We start from the raw sequence: 18,190 nt of genomic DNA, 5'->3' as shown, positions 1-18,190 counted from the left end.
GTTTATTTATATATACACATAATATGTATATGTGTGAGTATATATTTGTGTATGTATATACAGTATGTGTGTGTGTGTTTTATTTTGTTTTTGATACTATATGTTATGTAGTTTGGTAAATAGATGGTGTGTAGGTAACTATTTAAGAAAACATATTTATATTAAATTATTGTACAGTATTGCACAGATTGTAAATATATAAAACATATATTATACAACTGATATATCAATAGGTATATGCCGTACATAGGTAGCTACAGAAAGTGGCAATTTCTGAGTGTTTCAGTGGCTGTGTGATTAGGGAGGACATTAAGTGCCAGGATTGGGAGTTTCTGCACTGTTAGTGACCGTTGCTGGTAACTGTTCAGATTTTGTTTGCAGCCTGCAAGAATCTGTGATGCTGTGTGTGTTAGTTAATAAACCAAAGGAGAAATAGGGGCAATGTGTATTTTGTTAAAGAGTTGCAATCTCCTCCGTGAATCCTGTACTCCTTTGTACTTTATTTTCCATTACAATAGGGAACGATAACTAGAGATTGAGAGAGATCTAGGTTACTCAGTGGCATAGCCAAGTGAACATATCAATATAGCAAGGGTACATCTGTGATCACAGGCCTAACATTCCTTCACCTCTGAACAGATTTAAGAGGTCTGATGAATCTGGATCAATACATTACATACAGATATCCCAAAGTATCATCTGCTAAGTAACATCTGCTCATGTCCTGAATAGTGCAGATCTTCTGTGCAGAGCTGCAAAGTTTTCCTAAGGATTTCTTACACAAGCCGGCAAGTGGCAGCACGTTTTAGGAAGTGTAGTTCATGGTAGCGCTGGCTTATTCACTTATTTATCATTTGTTTCGTGTGTTGAGAGATTATGGGGGGAGGCAGGGTGGTGGACCTGCCTGCGACATGTGAATGTGCTCACATGTTTTTTTTTTATTATCATTATTTGCTGTCATTTGTTTCCAGAAATCAGGTATTACCCCTCTATGGGCCATAGCAGTCATGGGTCAGGGAGATCTCTGTGCCTTGCAAGTGCAATCCTCCCCCTCTTTGCTTCCCCATGTTGAATGCAGCATGGGACTGCTTTGGAGGATGGGTGCTTGTCACACCTCTTCTAAGTGGTAAAGGCCAAAGATAGAGGCTTAGCATTTTGTCTTTCTTTTTTGGTTCCCTCTTGCCCTTAATGTGACATGTCTTGTTCCACTGATCAAAGGCCCCAGATGGAGTGTGGGAGAGATAGGCCTGTCAAAATCCAGGCTACAAAACAGAAGAGAGAGGGGCTGCCCCTAACCCCCCCCCCCCCCCCCTCCTCTCCCCCCCCCCCCTCCTCTCCCCCCCCCCCTCCTCTCCCCCCCCCCCCCCAACACTGTGTGATTACACAGAAATTAAAGTGTTTTAGAGTCAAGCGATTGTAAAAAAAAACTGTTATGGACGAAAAGCATCATAAAATAAGCAACTACACCAGTGAGATAAAGTGGCATAGAAATGTACAGACACTGTGACTTAAAGAGAGTATACACTATTTAACTGCTGAAAGAATTTACTACCGAATACATTTGACAAGATTTCAGTAGGACCACCAGCTACCAATTCTAACACTTTTTTTTCTGCATGATGGTATTGGGATAACACAACACTTCCGTGTAGGATAATGTTGGATGTGTGCATTGCAGAATATAAAAGGCTCCAGTTTATTACTGTGATTTTCCAGTGTTAGCCTTCACAAATGCATGGTAAAAGTTGATTCATACAGTATTTCATACTAGGTTTAATAGATCAATACTTGAATGCATATGTTGATTTTCAAATATTTGCCATGAAAGATACACTAAACTATGTATGCTGTACATTTATCTTTATCAAAGATCACTGTGGTTTTAGTACAAGTGTTATTTTTTATTTTTTTTTACTTTAATGAATAACATCACCCTGTGCTTTTAGTTTCAGTGTGTCTTATGTTTAACACTTGGACATTCAGTTATTGAACACAAACTTCCCAAGTGATATAAATACTGCATATGCATGCGTGCATCCATAAAGTCTGCATTACATCTGAGCAATTTAATATACATATAACAGGAAAATTACAGGCGCTAATGTTCAGGAAACTTCAGAACTGAGACCTACATCATAACAAAATAATTGTCCCCCAAAAAAGTGCTATATTTGAAACATATCCGTGTGTCACTAAGAATACAAACTTTGTCACACGTTCCGTTAGAAGAGGTTGTAGTTACAGCGTTTGCTGGAGGTTTCAGAGTTTACATAGCTCAGAAAGACTTATGCCAGAGCCCATTCTTTATTTAGTTAAGGAATGTTATATCAGAAATGGATGTTTAATTTAGCTGGAAAACGTCAGCCAGGGTTGAGGTTGCTCGCTGTGTTATAATGAAGCAGTGTTATAGAGACATGAAAAAAAACATACCTTAAGCAGCCACTCCTAAAAAGTTTTGTTGGGAGAAAAAAAAAACCCAACATGAAATCTAAACTCTAAAATATTCCACACTCTTTTTTTCTTCATCTTTCCACAGAAGTCATATGATGAGCTTTTTTAGCATACATCAAATGATTTCCAAGACAACAGAGTGAAGGAAATGAAAGACCAGTATAAAGTTGGTTGAAAGCCGCAAAATGTATAGTATCTACTGTGTACGTAACATAAAAAAAAACAACGTAACCATTAATGTAGAATTGTAAAAATAAAAAGATAATAACCGTTATTTATGTATTTTCATTTGTTTTACAAATTAAGGAGGGAGAGGGAGTAGGTGGTATGATACCTTTTACACTGTACCCCATACTCCCTCCTTTATTTACTGCATGGAGGAAAGGACTAACACAGCTATCCACCCTTCTCTGCTTGCAAATAAAGGATACAGGGACTCGAAGATCTCATTTTCAGTTATGTCCAAGGATAAGGTTGGACTACTATCATATATATATATATATATTATATATATATATATATATATATATATATATATATAAATCAAAAAATAAATAGATGATACCGTTCTGTGGCTAACGAAATGCTTTTATTTGTACGAGCTTTCGAGATACACTGATCGCTTCTTCTGGCGATGTTACAATGAATGAAGCAAGCAAAAGGTTTACTTAAAAACAGTGTCTCTTATTTATTATTTATTTATTTATAAAATATTTTACCAGGAAGTAATACATTGAGAGTAACCTCTCGTTTTCAAGTATGTCCTGGGCACAGAGTAAAACTCTGTGTATATATATATACACTGTTTTAGCCATTGATTCCTGTGTAAATCAGTATTGCTTGACCTGAAGAAGAGAGAACTCTCGAAAGCTTGTCCTATGACATAAATTGTTAGTCCAATAAAAAAGGTATCACCTAATACTGAAGAACTCATTTATTCTGCACTATATATATATATATATATATATATATATATATATATATATATATATATATAAACATTGAGTACTGCAGTTTAAAGTTGTAATGTGGGATATTCTATTTTGTTCTATTTTTTTTTTTTTAAACTGATAATTTTATGCTACCTACAGTGATTGCTCCTCATTTTTCTTTCCTCTTGTTTGCTGGCCTTCTTTTTAAAGATTTGTTTCAGTTACGTTTAAAAATAACGACTTCCTTCTTTAAATTGTGGTTTGGGCTTCTTATTTCTTAAAAGGCTAATTATTTGGTTTCTTAGACAGGATATCAAGATATGCAAAAAAAAATGATTTTTTTTTCTAGCTGTTTTCTTTCCTGTGTTTTTCTTACATTTAAAAAAAATAAGTAAATACTTTTTGGGAAGAATTTTTTTCCAGTTTTATGCAGTGGGACACATATTTCCGTTCACGCTGTTTAACTGTGGCAAACATATTTCCTTTAACTGTGTCTAAATGTATGTTTTAAAGCCTGTATTTTGGAGTGGGCTTTTTTCCCCCCCAGCGCTTTACATAACATTTTGTCCTAATCCTGCTTGCTGTCAGGGATGTTTCATGGTTGTGCAATTGCTGCAGTCAAGAATGCCAATTTGCATTCCAGCAGTGTCATTTGATTACTGGTATCTGCACTGCTCCAAGACTATCCCAGACCTCTCATTTCATCTTGCCATGTCACGAGCTAGTGCTGTGTCCTCTTTTCAAGAAACAAAAACAAAAAAAAACAGCCTGATTTAGACAAGAAATAAGTACTTTCGTGTTCCTGCTGCAGTCCCTCTCTAACTTGTCAGCAAGCGGCAATGTGATTCACTTGGGCCCAGAAAAATGGAAATAAGAGGTGGGCTTTTCAGTGCAATAAGCCTATGGACAGGTACAATGCTACATCCCCAGAGAGACTACTTTAAAGGGAGCTCTGCAGAGTTAGCCGCACTCGGACTAATTGATCTTTTCTAGCAAACTGATTTTTATATATTTTTTTTATATTTTATTTTTCACGTTAGTCCTTACGGGACTCCTATAAGCAGAGCAATTTAGCAGCTGGGTTGTACATACTGTATGAATGTGTGTGTATATATATATATACTGTATATATATATATATATATATATATATATATATATATATATATATATATATATATATATGCAAATATAACTGTATGCTCATCTGCATGTCTCAGGCAGGTCTGCAACCCTGTATATATATATATATATATATATATATATATATATATATATATATATATATATATACAGCTTAACCCCTTATAACGCTGTGCTTGGGGTCCAAAGAATCACATCGCGCTATAAGCGGACCGCGTTAGAAATAATGTACAATTGTAGGCATTGTACAATAAAGTGTTTAAGATACCAATAATCGTGTTGTAAAGTATTCATAAAGACAAAAATTGGGAGCCACGCTTGCAACGCGTTATAAGCGGATTCGCGTTGTACCGGATCGCGCTATAACGGGGTTGAGCTGTATATATAAATGATTGTAGGAAGTAACATGTTGCAGGCCTTTCTAACAGGGCGAGGTAAAAGTGAATTAAATACAAGTAATATTCAAAGTCTTCATTGCTTTTCCTTGTGCAGTGACAGATTCAGTGTACAGAAGAAGCGTCATTTCTTTTTACTTGGATAATTATAGAAGAGACATTTGTCTCATTAGTTCTGAGATGTACACTTGTTTGTCAAGAGTCCTTTTTTTTTTTTTGTCAACAGAAGCTTTTATAGAGATGAGGTGATGGGCTAAGTATCAACTGCATGCTGTATCATGTATTATGTATGACATGTTTAGTAACTTGTTCTAAAGTAACCAATATCAGAGGGAAGATTAAATAATAAATGTCATTCCTTTATGGCAGCTGGAAAAATATTCTGCATAATGTAACCAGCGGCATAATATAATATTATATATATATATATATATATATATATATATATATATATATATATATATATATAATAAAAAAATAAATAGATGATACCGTTCTGTGGCTAACGAAATGCTTTTATTTGTGCGAGCTTTCGAGATACACTGATCTCTTCTTCCGGCGTTAGCCACAGAACGGTATCATCTATTTATTTTTTGATTATTGAAGCTCGGCTAACACGGTACTTATACCTCTATATATATATATGCATATGTATATATATATATATATACAGTATATACACACATACACATACATGTCAAGTGCTAAAAGATGGTGCAAAGTACATTTCATTAAAAAAAAATGCAGGCAAACGTTTGAATTTAAAATAATGTCAAGTAGTCTAACCCCTTATGCTGTTTTTTTGGCATCATCTACATAGACTAATACAGGCCTCCAGCTACTGCTAAAAACATCATCATTGCAGGAGGGTGATATTGTGGCCAGCCATCCTAAACAAAAACGGCCACATAAACTGTAGTGTGTGCTTTCTGAAGCATGTAAAAACATACAAGAGAAACACCAGAATCTCCTGAAACATTAGAAAAAGGCTAGAAATTGCCATGTTTCACACATTCGTTAAAATACTAGTAGGTGATGAGAGTATAAGACTGTTTTGATGCATTTTGAAGTTGCAGTTCATGTTTTCTTTTAAGCAAAATTATTGAAAAAGCATCTTAAAGCTGCTGTCCTTTTCTTCTTCTTCTTTTTTTTTTTTGGATTATTCTAGTGATTGGAGAAATGTAAAATAATGTAATTGTCCCACTCTTGGGGAGTTAAGATGTATGCATGTGCGTGCTAATCAATCAAGAATGACGACAGAATTTTAAAGCAACCACGTCTTTTTTATTTTTTTTAATATCGGAGGAAAATCAAAATAATTTGTATATTATCGAGCCTCTTATATTCCCATTTGAAAAAGAGGGAGAAAAAAAATGGGGAAGGGGAAGAAGGGAGAAGTATTCTTAAAAATGGTTGAAATTACATTTCAGTAAAATGTTCCCTAAAATGTTCATGAGCAAAACATAGGGATTATTTGTAAACAAAAAATTGTTCAATAAATCAAATAATCCCTGAAATATATTCAGAACAATGTTCGGTTTTGTTTCATTAAAAAAAAAAAAAAATCATATAACATGCATTTAATCACATTGAATCCATGCAGAAGAAAATGGGAGCCATTTTACACACCCACAAAAATATGTATCCAAGCACACTGGAGCTTGAAGGTATACAGGCATACCCCAGTTTAAGGACACTCACTTTAAGTACACTCGCGAGTAAGTACATCTAGCTCAATAGGCAAACGGCAGCTCACGCATGCGCCTGTCTGCACGTCCTGAACAGCAATACCGGCTCCCTACCTGTACCGAAGCTGTGCGCAAGCGGGGAGACTATAGAGCCTGTTACACATGCGTTATTTACATCAGTTATGCACGTATAGGACAAATGCAGTACAGTACATGCATCGATAAGTGGGAAAAAGGTAGTGCTTCACTTTAAGTACTTTTTCGCTTTACATACATGCTCCGGTCCCATTGCGTATGTTAATGCGGGGTATGCCTGTATATACAGTATATATAAATATATATATATATGAATGCATGAATGCATGCATGCATGCATGTATGTATGTACTGTATATAAGAGCGTGTTGGACAATATCAACAGAGAAACATATTTATTTATTTATTTATAAAATATTTTACCAGGAAGTAATACATTGAGAGTTACCTCTTGTTTTCAAGTATGTCCTGGGCACAGAGTTAAGACAAATAATACATGGTTACAAATACAGTTACATAAATGAACAGGGTATACATTATATACAAGACATTGCATGCACAGTTAAAGAAAATATATGTTGTGGGCGTATGTAACAGTTACAGACCAGGTTAAAATGTGAGACAGCCTTAGATTTGAAAGAACTTAAACTGGTGGTGGATGTGAGAGTCTCTGGTAGGTTGTTCCAGTTTTGGGGTGCACGGTAAGAGAAGGAGGAACAGCCGGATACTTTGTTGAGCCTTGGGACCATGAACAGTGTTTTGGAGTCAGATCTCAGGTGATAGGTGCTGCATGTGGTAGAGGTGAGGAGCTTGTTCAGGTAGCTGGGTAGCTTGCCCATAAAGAATTTAAAGGCAAGACAGGAAAGGTGAACATATGGAGTGTTGTAGACTGCAGGAATGTGAAGAAATCGTATTTATAGTGGATGAGTATCACCTCTTTACTATACGAGGCATTTTGTGCGCTGCTTTGAAAAAGGGTTAAAAGCCTATTTGACTGCAATTTAGTTGCAGTTCATTATGAAACCAGATTGCTTCTTCAGAGTCAAGGCCAGTCTGGCAACTGAAGAATGTTTTTTTGCGATATAAAATGTGAATGAATTGTACAAATTCTTTCACCCAGCTGCCGAGACAGCAAATAATTCTGCGGTCGTTTTTCCAAGAGCCCCCTACGAGTTTTTTTTTCTTCTTCTTTGTTTGTTTATCATTCACAGGTCTTCAAGTGTTTCAGAACTGCAGAGAAGAGCACAGCTTCTGAATGATAAAGTGTTTTCTCCTCTTGCGTATTGGCTTTAAAATATATATATTATATATTATATATATATATATATATTTATGAAAAGGAAACCTTACAGGTCATTGGCTAAGTTAAACTTCTCTGCACAGTGCAAGTAGCTTCTATGAAGCACACTAAATATGGGGCAGGGCTCTTCATCTGGCGTCCCGCGGATCACATCTGAGCCTTGATGTAGTAGCCCTTGGACTCTCTCCTCCTGCTAATTTTATACTCGTTGCTCAGTGCATTCTTCACACTGAAATTCCTGGAACCTAAAGTGTTGGAAATGTATATAGGACAGAAGATATAAATGCTTGCAAAATGTTGAAATGGAATATTTTTTTAAACTCTTTCTATGCATCAACAATGTAATTATAATTACTGTAGCTTGTGGCCTTTCTACTCCTAATTCTGTTTTTTTAACTGGCCCTTTTTACTGGCTATGCATCTCTTTCACCCAGGCTGTGCTGAAAAGCGGTTTAAATGCGGCAGGCATAAGCTTATAGGGCTCTATGTTAAAGTGGATAAGAAGCAAAAGGTGACACGGTGTGCTCATTTCCTTGTCATTACCCAGAATCCCTAGCTGCAGTAGAAGCATTGTAGGCAAAGAGATAACGGGGAAAGGCAGGGTTGCAGACCTGTGAATGGGATCACAAGGGATATTTTTTATTTGCTGTATACTGTACGGTGGAGGGTTTTTGTTACTTTTATACCCACCATAACTTATACAGTATAATGCGCGGTTGAAAACGAGTTGAAAAGCCCTAATATTAGGGATGTTTTTATCAAAGTCTCCAGGTTGCAAAAACAGTGCAGACATACAGCACCATATCCAGCAAAGATCATTTTAAAAGCAACTGCAGTTTTTTTTTCTTAGATAAATCTGGTGCCGTTTTGTACTGGTACAGTCCCGGTCTGCCACAGTTTTGCAGCTGAGAGACTTTAGTAAATAACCCCAACAGTGTTCATTCTACATGTTGTATACATTCATCCACCAGTCACTCAATGTTTGTTTGAGGGCAGAACAAGCATTTTCGTTATTATGTTCCTTTTAGTGACAATATAATAAGCGAGTAAGGGAAGTGGAGTAGTTATATTTGTCACCAATTAAAACCTAAAAAGATGCAAGTAGAGCTACAGTATCATAGAAAAAAAAGGGGTGAAAATACAATTGAAATGTAAACAACAGCAATAAAATGGTGTATTTTAAAGTATTTTTTGGGGAGCAGGAGCACAGCTTAGAAGTAATGATTAAAATGAAAACTTTTTTTGATAGATTTAGTTATTAATGTGATATTTACATATGTTCAGTCTATTCATTGTATCAGTGATACAGAAGCGGCTTTGCGCTATATATAGTAATTCTTTTGCCGCCTTTGCTGGAGAAATATTAATGTAAAAATGTTTTTTGCAAAGATTGTTAATTGTTTTTTGCAAAGATTGATAATTGCCATGGTTGCATGTCTGCTGCATTCTCTCATCAATTAAGTATGCGCCTTAAACCAAAACCATCATCTAGTATTGGATATATGGTACCGTCATATTTGTTATTGTGGTTTCCAAAGACAGTGTCTCGGGCCTACATTTGCACAACTGAGCACTGGTATCTTATCTTACATTACAGTAAAGAAGCGGGGATTGCACCATTAATTGCATATTTAAAGTTTAATTGATATTATTTGAGATTCAGACCTAATCACGCCATATGTAAGATTGGACAATTACTGGCAGTCTGCATTTTGTAGTTTTGTTTTAGTTTACCTGAACAGAAGGCTTCCTCAGAGCTTACTGTATATGTGGTCCCCTTTCACCCCTGGCGGCCCATCACTAGCGATGGACAATTAGTTTTGTCCATTAGGTATGAGTACTTGCCAAATGCACATAAAATAGCCATAGGATCAGGGCTCACTCTATCGGCCAATAGAAAGTTGCGACATCTTCAGCCATAGTTGTAGTTTGTTTGTTTTTTATTGTCAACAAAACCTAAAAATATCACAGGAATCGGGGCATCCCCAGGGTCAGGGAATCAAGGATCAGCTCCAGATCAGCTCCAGAGGACCTCCAAGTTCAAGTCGGCTAGGGGAAACAAAACTGTCAAGGGGGATTGCTGCTTTAAAAGGATCCCCCCCCCCCCCACAAAATCTGAAAACCGACTTGCAGTACTTAGAAACAATGAGTTTTAAGAGTATCAGGGAGACTTCACTGTTACTATGCCCTCTCCCAGCATCCTTTGCTAGTTTCATTGAGGGAAGTGACATCATCAGACTTGAATAAAAGATTAATCTGACTGTCTGCCATGCTGTTCATTCTCAGGCAGGAAGGATTGTAATAGGGACTTTCTCCTACATTGAAAGGTCTAGGTAGGTTTATAAGGCAACTGCAAATACTGTATGTAAACAGATGCCATTTCAAAAGGTCAGGACAACATTTTTTTTAAGAGAAAAAGAGAAGTGGTTGCCCCTTTAAAACTGCAATAAGCCTTAGTAATCATTAAGCCATGGTGCCTTCGCCCGCGCGGTGTGGAGGCTGTGAGGTAAGTGAGTGCTTTCCCTGGCCATGGTGGACGGGCCGTGGGGGGGCGTGCCTAGGGGCGTCATGGAGCTGGTTTGCCCTCATTGGGTGAACCGCTCACGTGACCGGTCTGTCGCGCCAAGAAATCCGTTTTAACTGATTTCTTGCGCACCGCGCGCCCGCTTCGGCACGCGCCCGCACGCCACATGGACGTGAACACTGCCTAAAGCAGTCTGTTCGCTCAGCGTGCGGACGCCTCCGCACGGTCTGCGATACCATGGCGCCAGCCTAAGATGTGCTAAAGCTTAGCACTGTTTAGTAAAGAAGCTTTTGTAACACTTGCAATTTGTTTCACTAGTACTGTATGATATAATTACTTGACTGAAACTGAGAATGTGTATTAGTGCCTGACATCAGAACGGTGATTTTCTTCTTCTACGCTTCTGTGTCAGCTAATATTTGTTGTGAACATCTGATGTGCGCTTCTCTACACTTAACATCAGATGCACTCTGTACCATTAGGGTTGCCAGGTGTCCGGTATTGAACTGGACTGTCCTGTATTTGGACACTCTGTCCAGTAAAAAATGAGCGGTACTGTAATACTGGACATGTATGTGTCCGGTATTTTCCTCCCTGGACATAGTGACCTGACGCACCTTTCACCATTGAGTCCAGTATTTTCAGAGAAGCCACCTGGCAACCCTATATACCATCTATTTTTCTTTCTTCGACACTCATACTAGTGTGTTCCTTAAAAAAAAAAAAAACACATGTAAATAACACAAACATTCGGCTTTCTATGATTTACATAAGGAAAACATTATGTACCAGTCACATTAACTCATCGCCAGAATCCTACCTGTATGTGTGTTTCCTGCTAAGTGGTTTTGCACTTTTACTTAAAAGTTACATTCCACTAAGGCAGTGCCAAATGTTTTAATTGCTTTACAAAATGCCTTTACTTCTCCTGTTTCACACTGGTTGCGTAGTGCAATGTAAAATTCTCCAGAAGTCATTTTTTTCCACAACCCCTAGAAATAGTCAATGTCGTGAATCTTCTAAGACCTGCTTTACAGTTTAGCCCCAATCACTTCATCAGCCCCTTAAAAGCAGTGTGTGCAATATATTCCCGGATTTTTTGCTGTCTTGAGATTGTGAAGAGACGTTAAAATAGAGTGAAAACTAAAACAGCCATTCAAACGTTAGTCAAGCTGTTACAAAGCTGAATTCTTTCACTGTGTCAGTTTTCTTACCTTGCAAAGGGCCGCGTTTTTGAATTTGTGAATACAGGATTTAATTAGGGGGTCTACGGAGCTGAACCCCATTAATTTCAGCTCCAGGGTCCCTCCGCTTGCAGAGATACTCACCTCCGAAGGTGGTGCCAGACGGTATCTCTCTGCAGTTTTCTGCCGTTTAGAGCTCCTGCGTCACATGGGCCAAAAGGAAGCAGCACCGGGTGACGTCACGGCTTCCTATTGGCCCGCAGGCCGCGGGAGCTCTGAAAATCGGCCATAATATAAACCCTGGAGCAGCTACCGGTACATACTACGGAGATAATTATCTCCGGACGCAGAAGGTCCCAGGAGCTGAAATGAATGGGGTTCAGCACCGCAAACCCCCCTTTTTCAAACCTGTATTAAATGTTTTACCTTTATTTAAAAAAAAAAAGAGAATACGGCTTGGATTGCCTCATCAATACCCAAACCTCCTTTTGGCAACGTATGGATGTGGCAGATGTCATTGCACCTGTGATTGTGCGATTTTGTGTTACCGCTGCCGACAGTTTTATTGTGCCGATTTTGCCGTGGCTCCATTCAAACAAATGGTGCCTCACTTTGCAGCACAACATCGGTGTTAGATTTGCAAGTGAGCGTCCTCAGGCAAGTAAAACTTTGCAGAACGTTTGTTTCGTTGTGTAACGCCCGTCTGACAATACAACGCCAAAGCTTTGTTAAATAGTTTTTTTATTTTTTAAATTAGGTCTCAAGCCTACTGTAAATGAGATGGATGAGGCACTTCCACAAAAAGGAGTTGACTGATATCATTATTTGTCTAAAATGGAAAACTGATAGAGGTTTTGCCAGTAAAGTATGGGAAGTAAACTAAACTACACGTACTGTATGTGAAAAGTAAATGCACTTTTCTGAAAGACAAAGTGAACTAAGTGTGATATAATAACAATTCCAGGTCTGAAATTAAGAGGGCTTCACAGTATCTGGTACCGAATATAAGGACCGTAGCAAGTTAAGTAGGTTCGTGTAGCCAACAGACACTTTTTATAACAGAAATTGGACAAGGATGAGTATCTCAAAATAGTTTTTAACGTTTTAACATTTCCATGGTAAACAAAATTGTTATCTTAGCTTTGTTCGCTGAGTAATTATGCTGCCAACATTAGTCGAACAGATACACATACTTAGCTGAAATCCAGTGTTCCCGACAAGACATGATTCATATTCATATTTCACATAAAAATAAATCAAACAGTTACTGTAAGGGTGACTGAATCTTTGTATGAAAGCCAATGATAGTAAGTTTTTTTTTTGTACCTGCTAACCTGAGCTGCCTATTTTATCCTTCGCTACTAAAGGATCCCGCCCGGTAACATGCAGAAAATGCTTTATTAAAGTTACTTCCGATAAACTAATTTGGCATGTGGGGAAATTGCAAAATTCAGCAGAATAACCAAAAGTATTTTATTTTTTCCCTTGCTCTTCGACACAATAGTACTTATTGTGTACCTAGCTAGTAAAATACTTTATTTGTTACATATAGGAACCCGTGTTAAATTCAGCTGTAATTCAATTTACTGTGTTCAAAGAAACTCTTGTCTTTGGGTAGTTGCAAAGAACAAGCTACAAATCTGGTTGAGCATGGAAAGTGAGAAAGCCTTTTATTTATTTTTTCTTCCTACAAATAATTACATTTTCCATGCTTTGCTTTAGATATTCCCATTAAGATAATGAAAGCTAACCAACTTTTGCAAACAATTTCTTTTTAATCTAGTGTTTAAACTCAATGTTGTATTTATGTCTTTGCAAAGAGTTGAAAGGGCTTTTTAAATATCATAATGCACATTTAATTATCAGGGTAGAATAAAAATAATTTAGTTAAGAGTTGCAATCAAATCCATTTTTTTTATCAAAATTAAAACCGACAAATGTATAAGCAGATATTTCTGCCGTGCTACAGCACAAAAACAAAGATCAGATCATCCGCAAATAATATAAGTAGTCAGAGGGAAAAAAAGCTTCATTCAAAGATAAATGATAAGTGAAACAATAATGATATGAGTGTCTTTTAGTAAATGTTAATAGCGATCACCAGGACAAGACATACGGTAGTGGCATCAAGACAAAGATAGATATTTGTCATGCATTTAACCTTTAGGCTGCCCTTATGATGTATGTAATGAGGGGCGGCCCGTTTTTTAGGGGAGTTTTATGTTCAGTACAAGATCAGAACCGAGCCTCCTCCACTGCCGTTTACATCAGTGGGTGGACGGTGGCAAGCACTTGATCTCTCTCTCCCACTTAATCATGTGGACGTGATCCTGAAAAATAAGTGCCGCTAGTCTTCTGGCAGCAAAAGGGTTAATACTTTGTGTATAGGAAAATTTTGATGTAAAAACATATTTTTTTAACCCTGTTAAAGATAGACGTTTTTATTATTATTGTTTAAACTGCCTAATAACTCACCCTATATCATTAGGACTGTTGCTGCATTCTCCCCTCGCGGAGGCCCGAGCTTCTAACTGGTGTATAACTTAGGTTTAACAATAGCGGAATCTATTGTGTTCTGGGATTTATGACATTGCTTGTTTGCAGTTAGGCATTTGGGCCTAATTTAGACACTTTAGATAGAACAACCCACATAGCGCAATAAAACCAGCTGACAAAGAAGGTGTTGTGATAGTTTTGAACACTCATAATTACATCAGAGAAGCAAATAGATAACTTATGGATCACACTAAGGCCTGCTGACAGATTTCCCAGGGCTCAGGACTGCAGTCTTGACCTAATCTCCAGGTTGATTGGGGGGAATGGGTATGGGTGGCAATGCTTGCCAGTTATTGAGCATGGGGGAGAGGGGTTGTGGCGGGTTGTTAAGCATGGGGGGAACCTTACTGTTGAGCGGTTTCCAGCAAAGCAGGCCCAATTTCCGTGATCAGCCGGGCCCCCCATCCACTGCTACCGAGCCTGGGACACTTATCCCCGCACTCCCCCTGACAGCAGCCCCAACCGCACGCTATACGTAAATATCTTCAGACCCCACCATGGGTAACAAAAGAGAACTGTAACTCCAGAGCACATTCATGTCTGCAAAGTAATTTCTGACAGTCCATCTCCAGGAAACTTTTAAATGCTTCCTACCATCTTGGGAATCAACACACAAATTAAAAATATAACAGGACTTATTGGAACCATACTTAAACCACCGATGAAGGTGGTCTCCACAACAGGAAGGGGTCCTGAAGGCTGGTGCACGCAGAACTGGACGGAGCTCAGTACATGTTCATCGAGAGTTGGTGAGTCGATTTCCACAGAATTGATGAAGGGCAGATGAACAAACAAACAGTACAATGCACAGGGGCAGAGGTGAAGGTCAGGCAGGTGGCAAGCAGAATAACTACTTTTATGTATGAAGCGCTTATTCCTACTATATCACGTGTTTTACTGCTGTAAAGCACTATGTACATGGATGGCACTATATAAATAAAGATATATATATACATACATGTAGAGGTATCAGTACCGTGTTAGCCGAGCTTCAATAATCAAAAAATAAATAGATGATACCGTTCTGTGGCTAACGAAATGCTTTTATTTGTGCGAGCTTTCGAGATACACTGATCTTTTTTTCCGGCGATGTTACAATGTAACATCGAAGAAGAGATCAGTATATCTCGAAAGCTCGCACAAATAAAAGCATTTCGTTAGCCACAGAACGGTATCATCTATTTATTTTTTTATTTTATATATATATATATATATATAACAAAAAGCAGCAGCCAGCACTCCAAGCAACAAATGTAAAGTCAAGGTGCATGCTCCATAGAAATCAATATAGAAACCCTGTCTTCCCATAAGAAAAGGCACAAAAGCAGCAACACTCAGATAAAGCAAAAAGACATGTATTAGCAGTTACAAAACAGCACACTATAAACCCAACGTTTCGGTCCTAGGCAGGACCTTCCTCAGGGGGGTGCTACCAGACAATGACACCCAGAGAACATATATACCCCATAGTTCACCATGTGAGGACAATTAGAGGCAGCTAATTGTACAATCCTGGAGCTCCACGAGTGCAATCAGTGTATGAGGTAGTACGGCGGCCATCTTGGAAATCAGGAGACAGAGCAATGTATGCTATCTCACATGGGCAGATGAGTACAGGCTCCCCCGGTGGACAAAAAAATCCTAGCGTCCAATGTTGCTAGGAAACGCATGTGTGGCGTCAAAGTCCTGGGAAGTCAGCTCAAAGTAAAGTTGCGCATGTGCAAGGCTCTGTGACAGCACCAGAGTGTCACGCCGATCTGGTACCCCATTCAGTGTCAATTGCATCAGTGTGGCAGCTCCCTAAAGAAAATGACAGTGAAGGAACAAGTGAATCAACACATAAGGGGAATAAAAACAATTTCCAGAGTTGAGGGTGACTGTTTAGATGGCAAGGGGAGGGAGGGCAAGGGGAGGGAAGGATAACAAGGGAAAGGAGGAGGTAGAGCAAAAACATGCATATAAATTAGGCAATTGTAAATGGCATACTGGTTAAATATTAATATTCAGTACTGCACCATTGGGGAACAATAATGCAAAGTCCCGGCAATGGAAACCTAATTATGAGCTTCTATGCATTAATGAAGAGAAAAGGACACAGAACAATAATTCAAAAGATGCAATCACAAAAAACATCCTAATTTGAAATCTTCATTTAGTCCTCGCGGAGCCATTGTGTTCAGTTCAAAAATCATGCGAGTTTCAAGTTGTAACAGCAATTTGCCCCTGTCTCCTCCACGGGGGCCAGCATGTGCTTGCATGATGGGCATGCATCGTAGCGTTGCCAAGCTATGCTTGTGATCTTTAAAATGTCTCGCTACCGGTTGCAGTTTGAGATCCTCATTATTCGTACTGTCAAGTAATGCCTTCCTGATGGAGGAGCGGTGCAAGCTCATACGCTCCTTCAACATACGTGTGGTTTTACCAATATAATACAGGTCACATGGACACCGGATGATGTATACAACGAATTTACTCTCACAGTTCATGTAATCCTTTATTTTAATGGCTTTTCCACTGTGTGGATGGACAAAGCTTTTCCCCAATATCATGTGTTGACAGATTATACAGCCATGACATTTGTGTACACCGGGAGTTTTGGAGAGCCAATTCGTAGGGCTGGCATACTTGGATACCGGATCTGCCTGTGTCAATAGGTCACCTATGTTTCGGCCCCTGCGGTAACAGAATAATGGTGGTTTGGTGAAGGTTTTCCCAATTCTTTTGTCGTTTTCCAAGATGTGCCAGTGTTTCGTGATACTTCTACGAATAGTACATGATGAAGTACTAAAAGTGGTATTAATCCCAAAACGATCTGAAGTGCTGGTTTGGATGGTTGGTTTGAGGAGTTGATCACGGGAAAACCTTCTTGCCTTGGCTAAGGCCTCTTTGACCTCTTTGTGGTTATAACCTCTTGCAAGGAACCTGTGTGTCATACACTGTAGCGCTTCCTCACACTCGTCACTCCTACTGGTGATCCTCAAGACCCTAAGAAATTGAGAATACGGCAACCCCTTCTTCAGAGCATCAGGGTGGTGACTACTGGCCAAAAGTAGGGTATTTCTGTCCGTTGCTTTATGATGAATCTTCGTCAGCAGCCGGGTAGGTCCCTTGTAAACAACAGTGTCAAGAAAAACGATCTGCTCATTGCTGTAGTTGAGGGTAAATCTTATGTTTGACGGAATAGAATTCAGGTATTCCAAAAATTGCAACAGGTCTGCTTCAGAGCCATCCCATATCAGGAACAGATCGTCAATATATCTCATATATGGCCTGATATTATTAGCATATGGGGAATCATACAGGATATGGGTTTGTTCATATTGGGACATAAACAGATTGGCATACGATGGGGCCATGTTAGACCCCATCGCTGTGCCCATACATTGTAGAAAGAATTTTTTCTCGAATTTGAAAAAATTCTTATGGAGCACAATGTCTATAAGCAGAAGTAAAAATTCTATTGGCGGACCAGTATAGCCAATGAATTTGTCTAAATGATCCTTTACTGCTTCCATACCCTCAGCATGTCCAATATTCGTATAAAGGCTCGAAACGTCCAATGTGACCAGGAGGCAGTTAGTAAGGTCAAAATCCAAGGCGTCCAATTTATTGATAAAGTCAGTGGTGTCTTTTATATAGCTTGGCGTACTGACCACAATCGGCTGTAGATGAAAGTCAATATACTGAGAGAGGGGGTGACATAGGGAGCCCATCGCCGCAATGATGGGTCTCCCTGGTGGAGAGGTCAAAGATTTATGCACTTTGGGTAAAATGTATATCACTGGAGTGATCGGGAATTCCTGTGTTAAGAATTTCCCTGTTTCCTCCGATATCCACCTATTGTTAATGCCAAGTTGTATAATGGTATCAATCTCTTTTTTATAAATGTGGGTGGGATCACCTTTCAGTGCTTTGTAGTGCAAGCATACATTAAGTTGCCGCATTATTTCTGCTCTATATTGTTCATAGTCCATCACAACTA

The 18,190-nt window shown here is 38.6% G+C and overlaps 1 protein-coding gene across 3 annotated transcripts in view; it reads left to right on the top strand.

Annotated features, from left to right (window-relative positions):
* Positions 1-18,190, top strand: part of BNC2 (basonuclin zinc finger protein 2) — a 556,774-nt gene that overhangs the window by 1,480 nt on the left and 537,104 nt on the right. The gene's annotated exons all lie outside the window — the stretch shown is intronic.

Source organism: Ascaphus truei, chromosome 1, assembly GCF_040206685.1.
Source record: "Ascaphus truei isolate aAscTru1 chromosome 1, aAscTru1.hap1, whole genome shotgun sequence".
Taxonomy (NCBI): Eukaryota; Metazoa; Chordata; class Amphibia; order Anura; family Ascaphidae; genus Ascaphus; species Ascaphus truei.
This window is presented reverse-complemented; position numbering and strand designations above follow the sequence as displayed.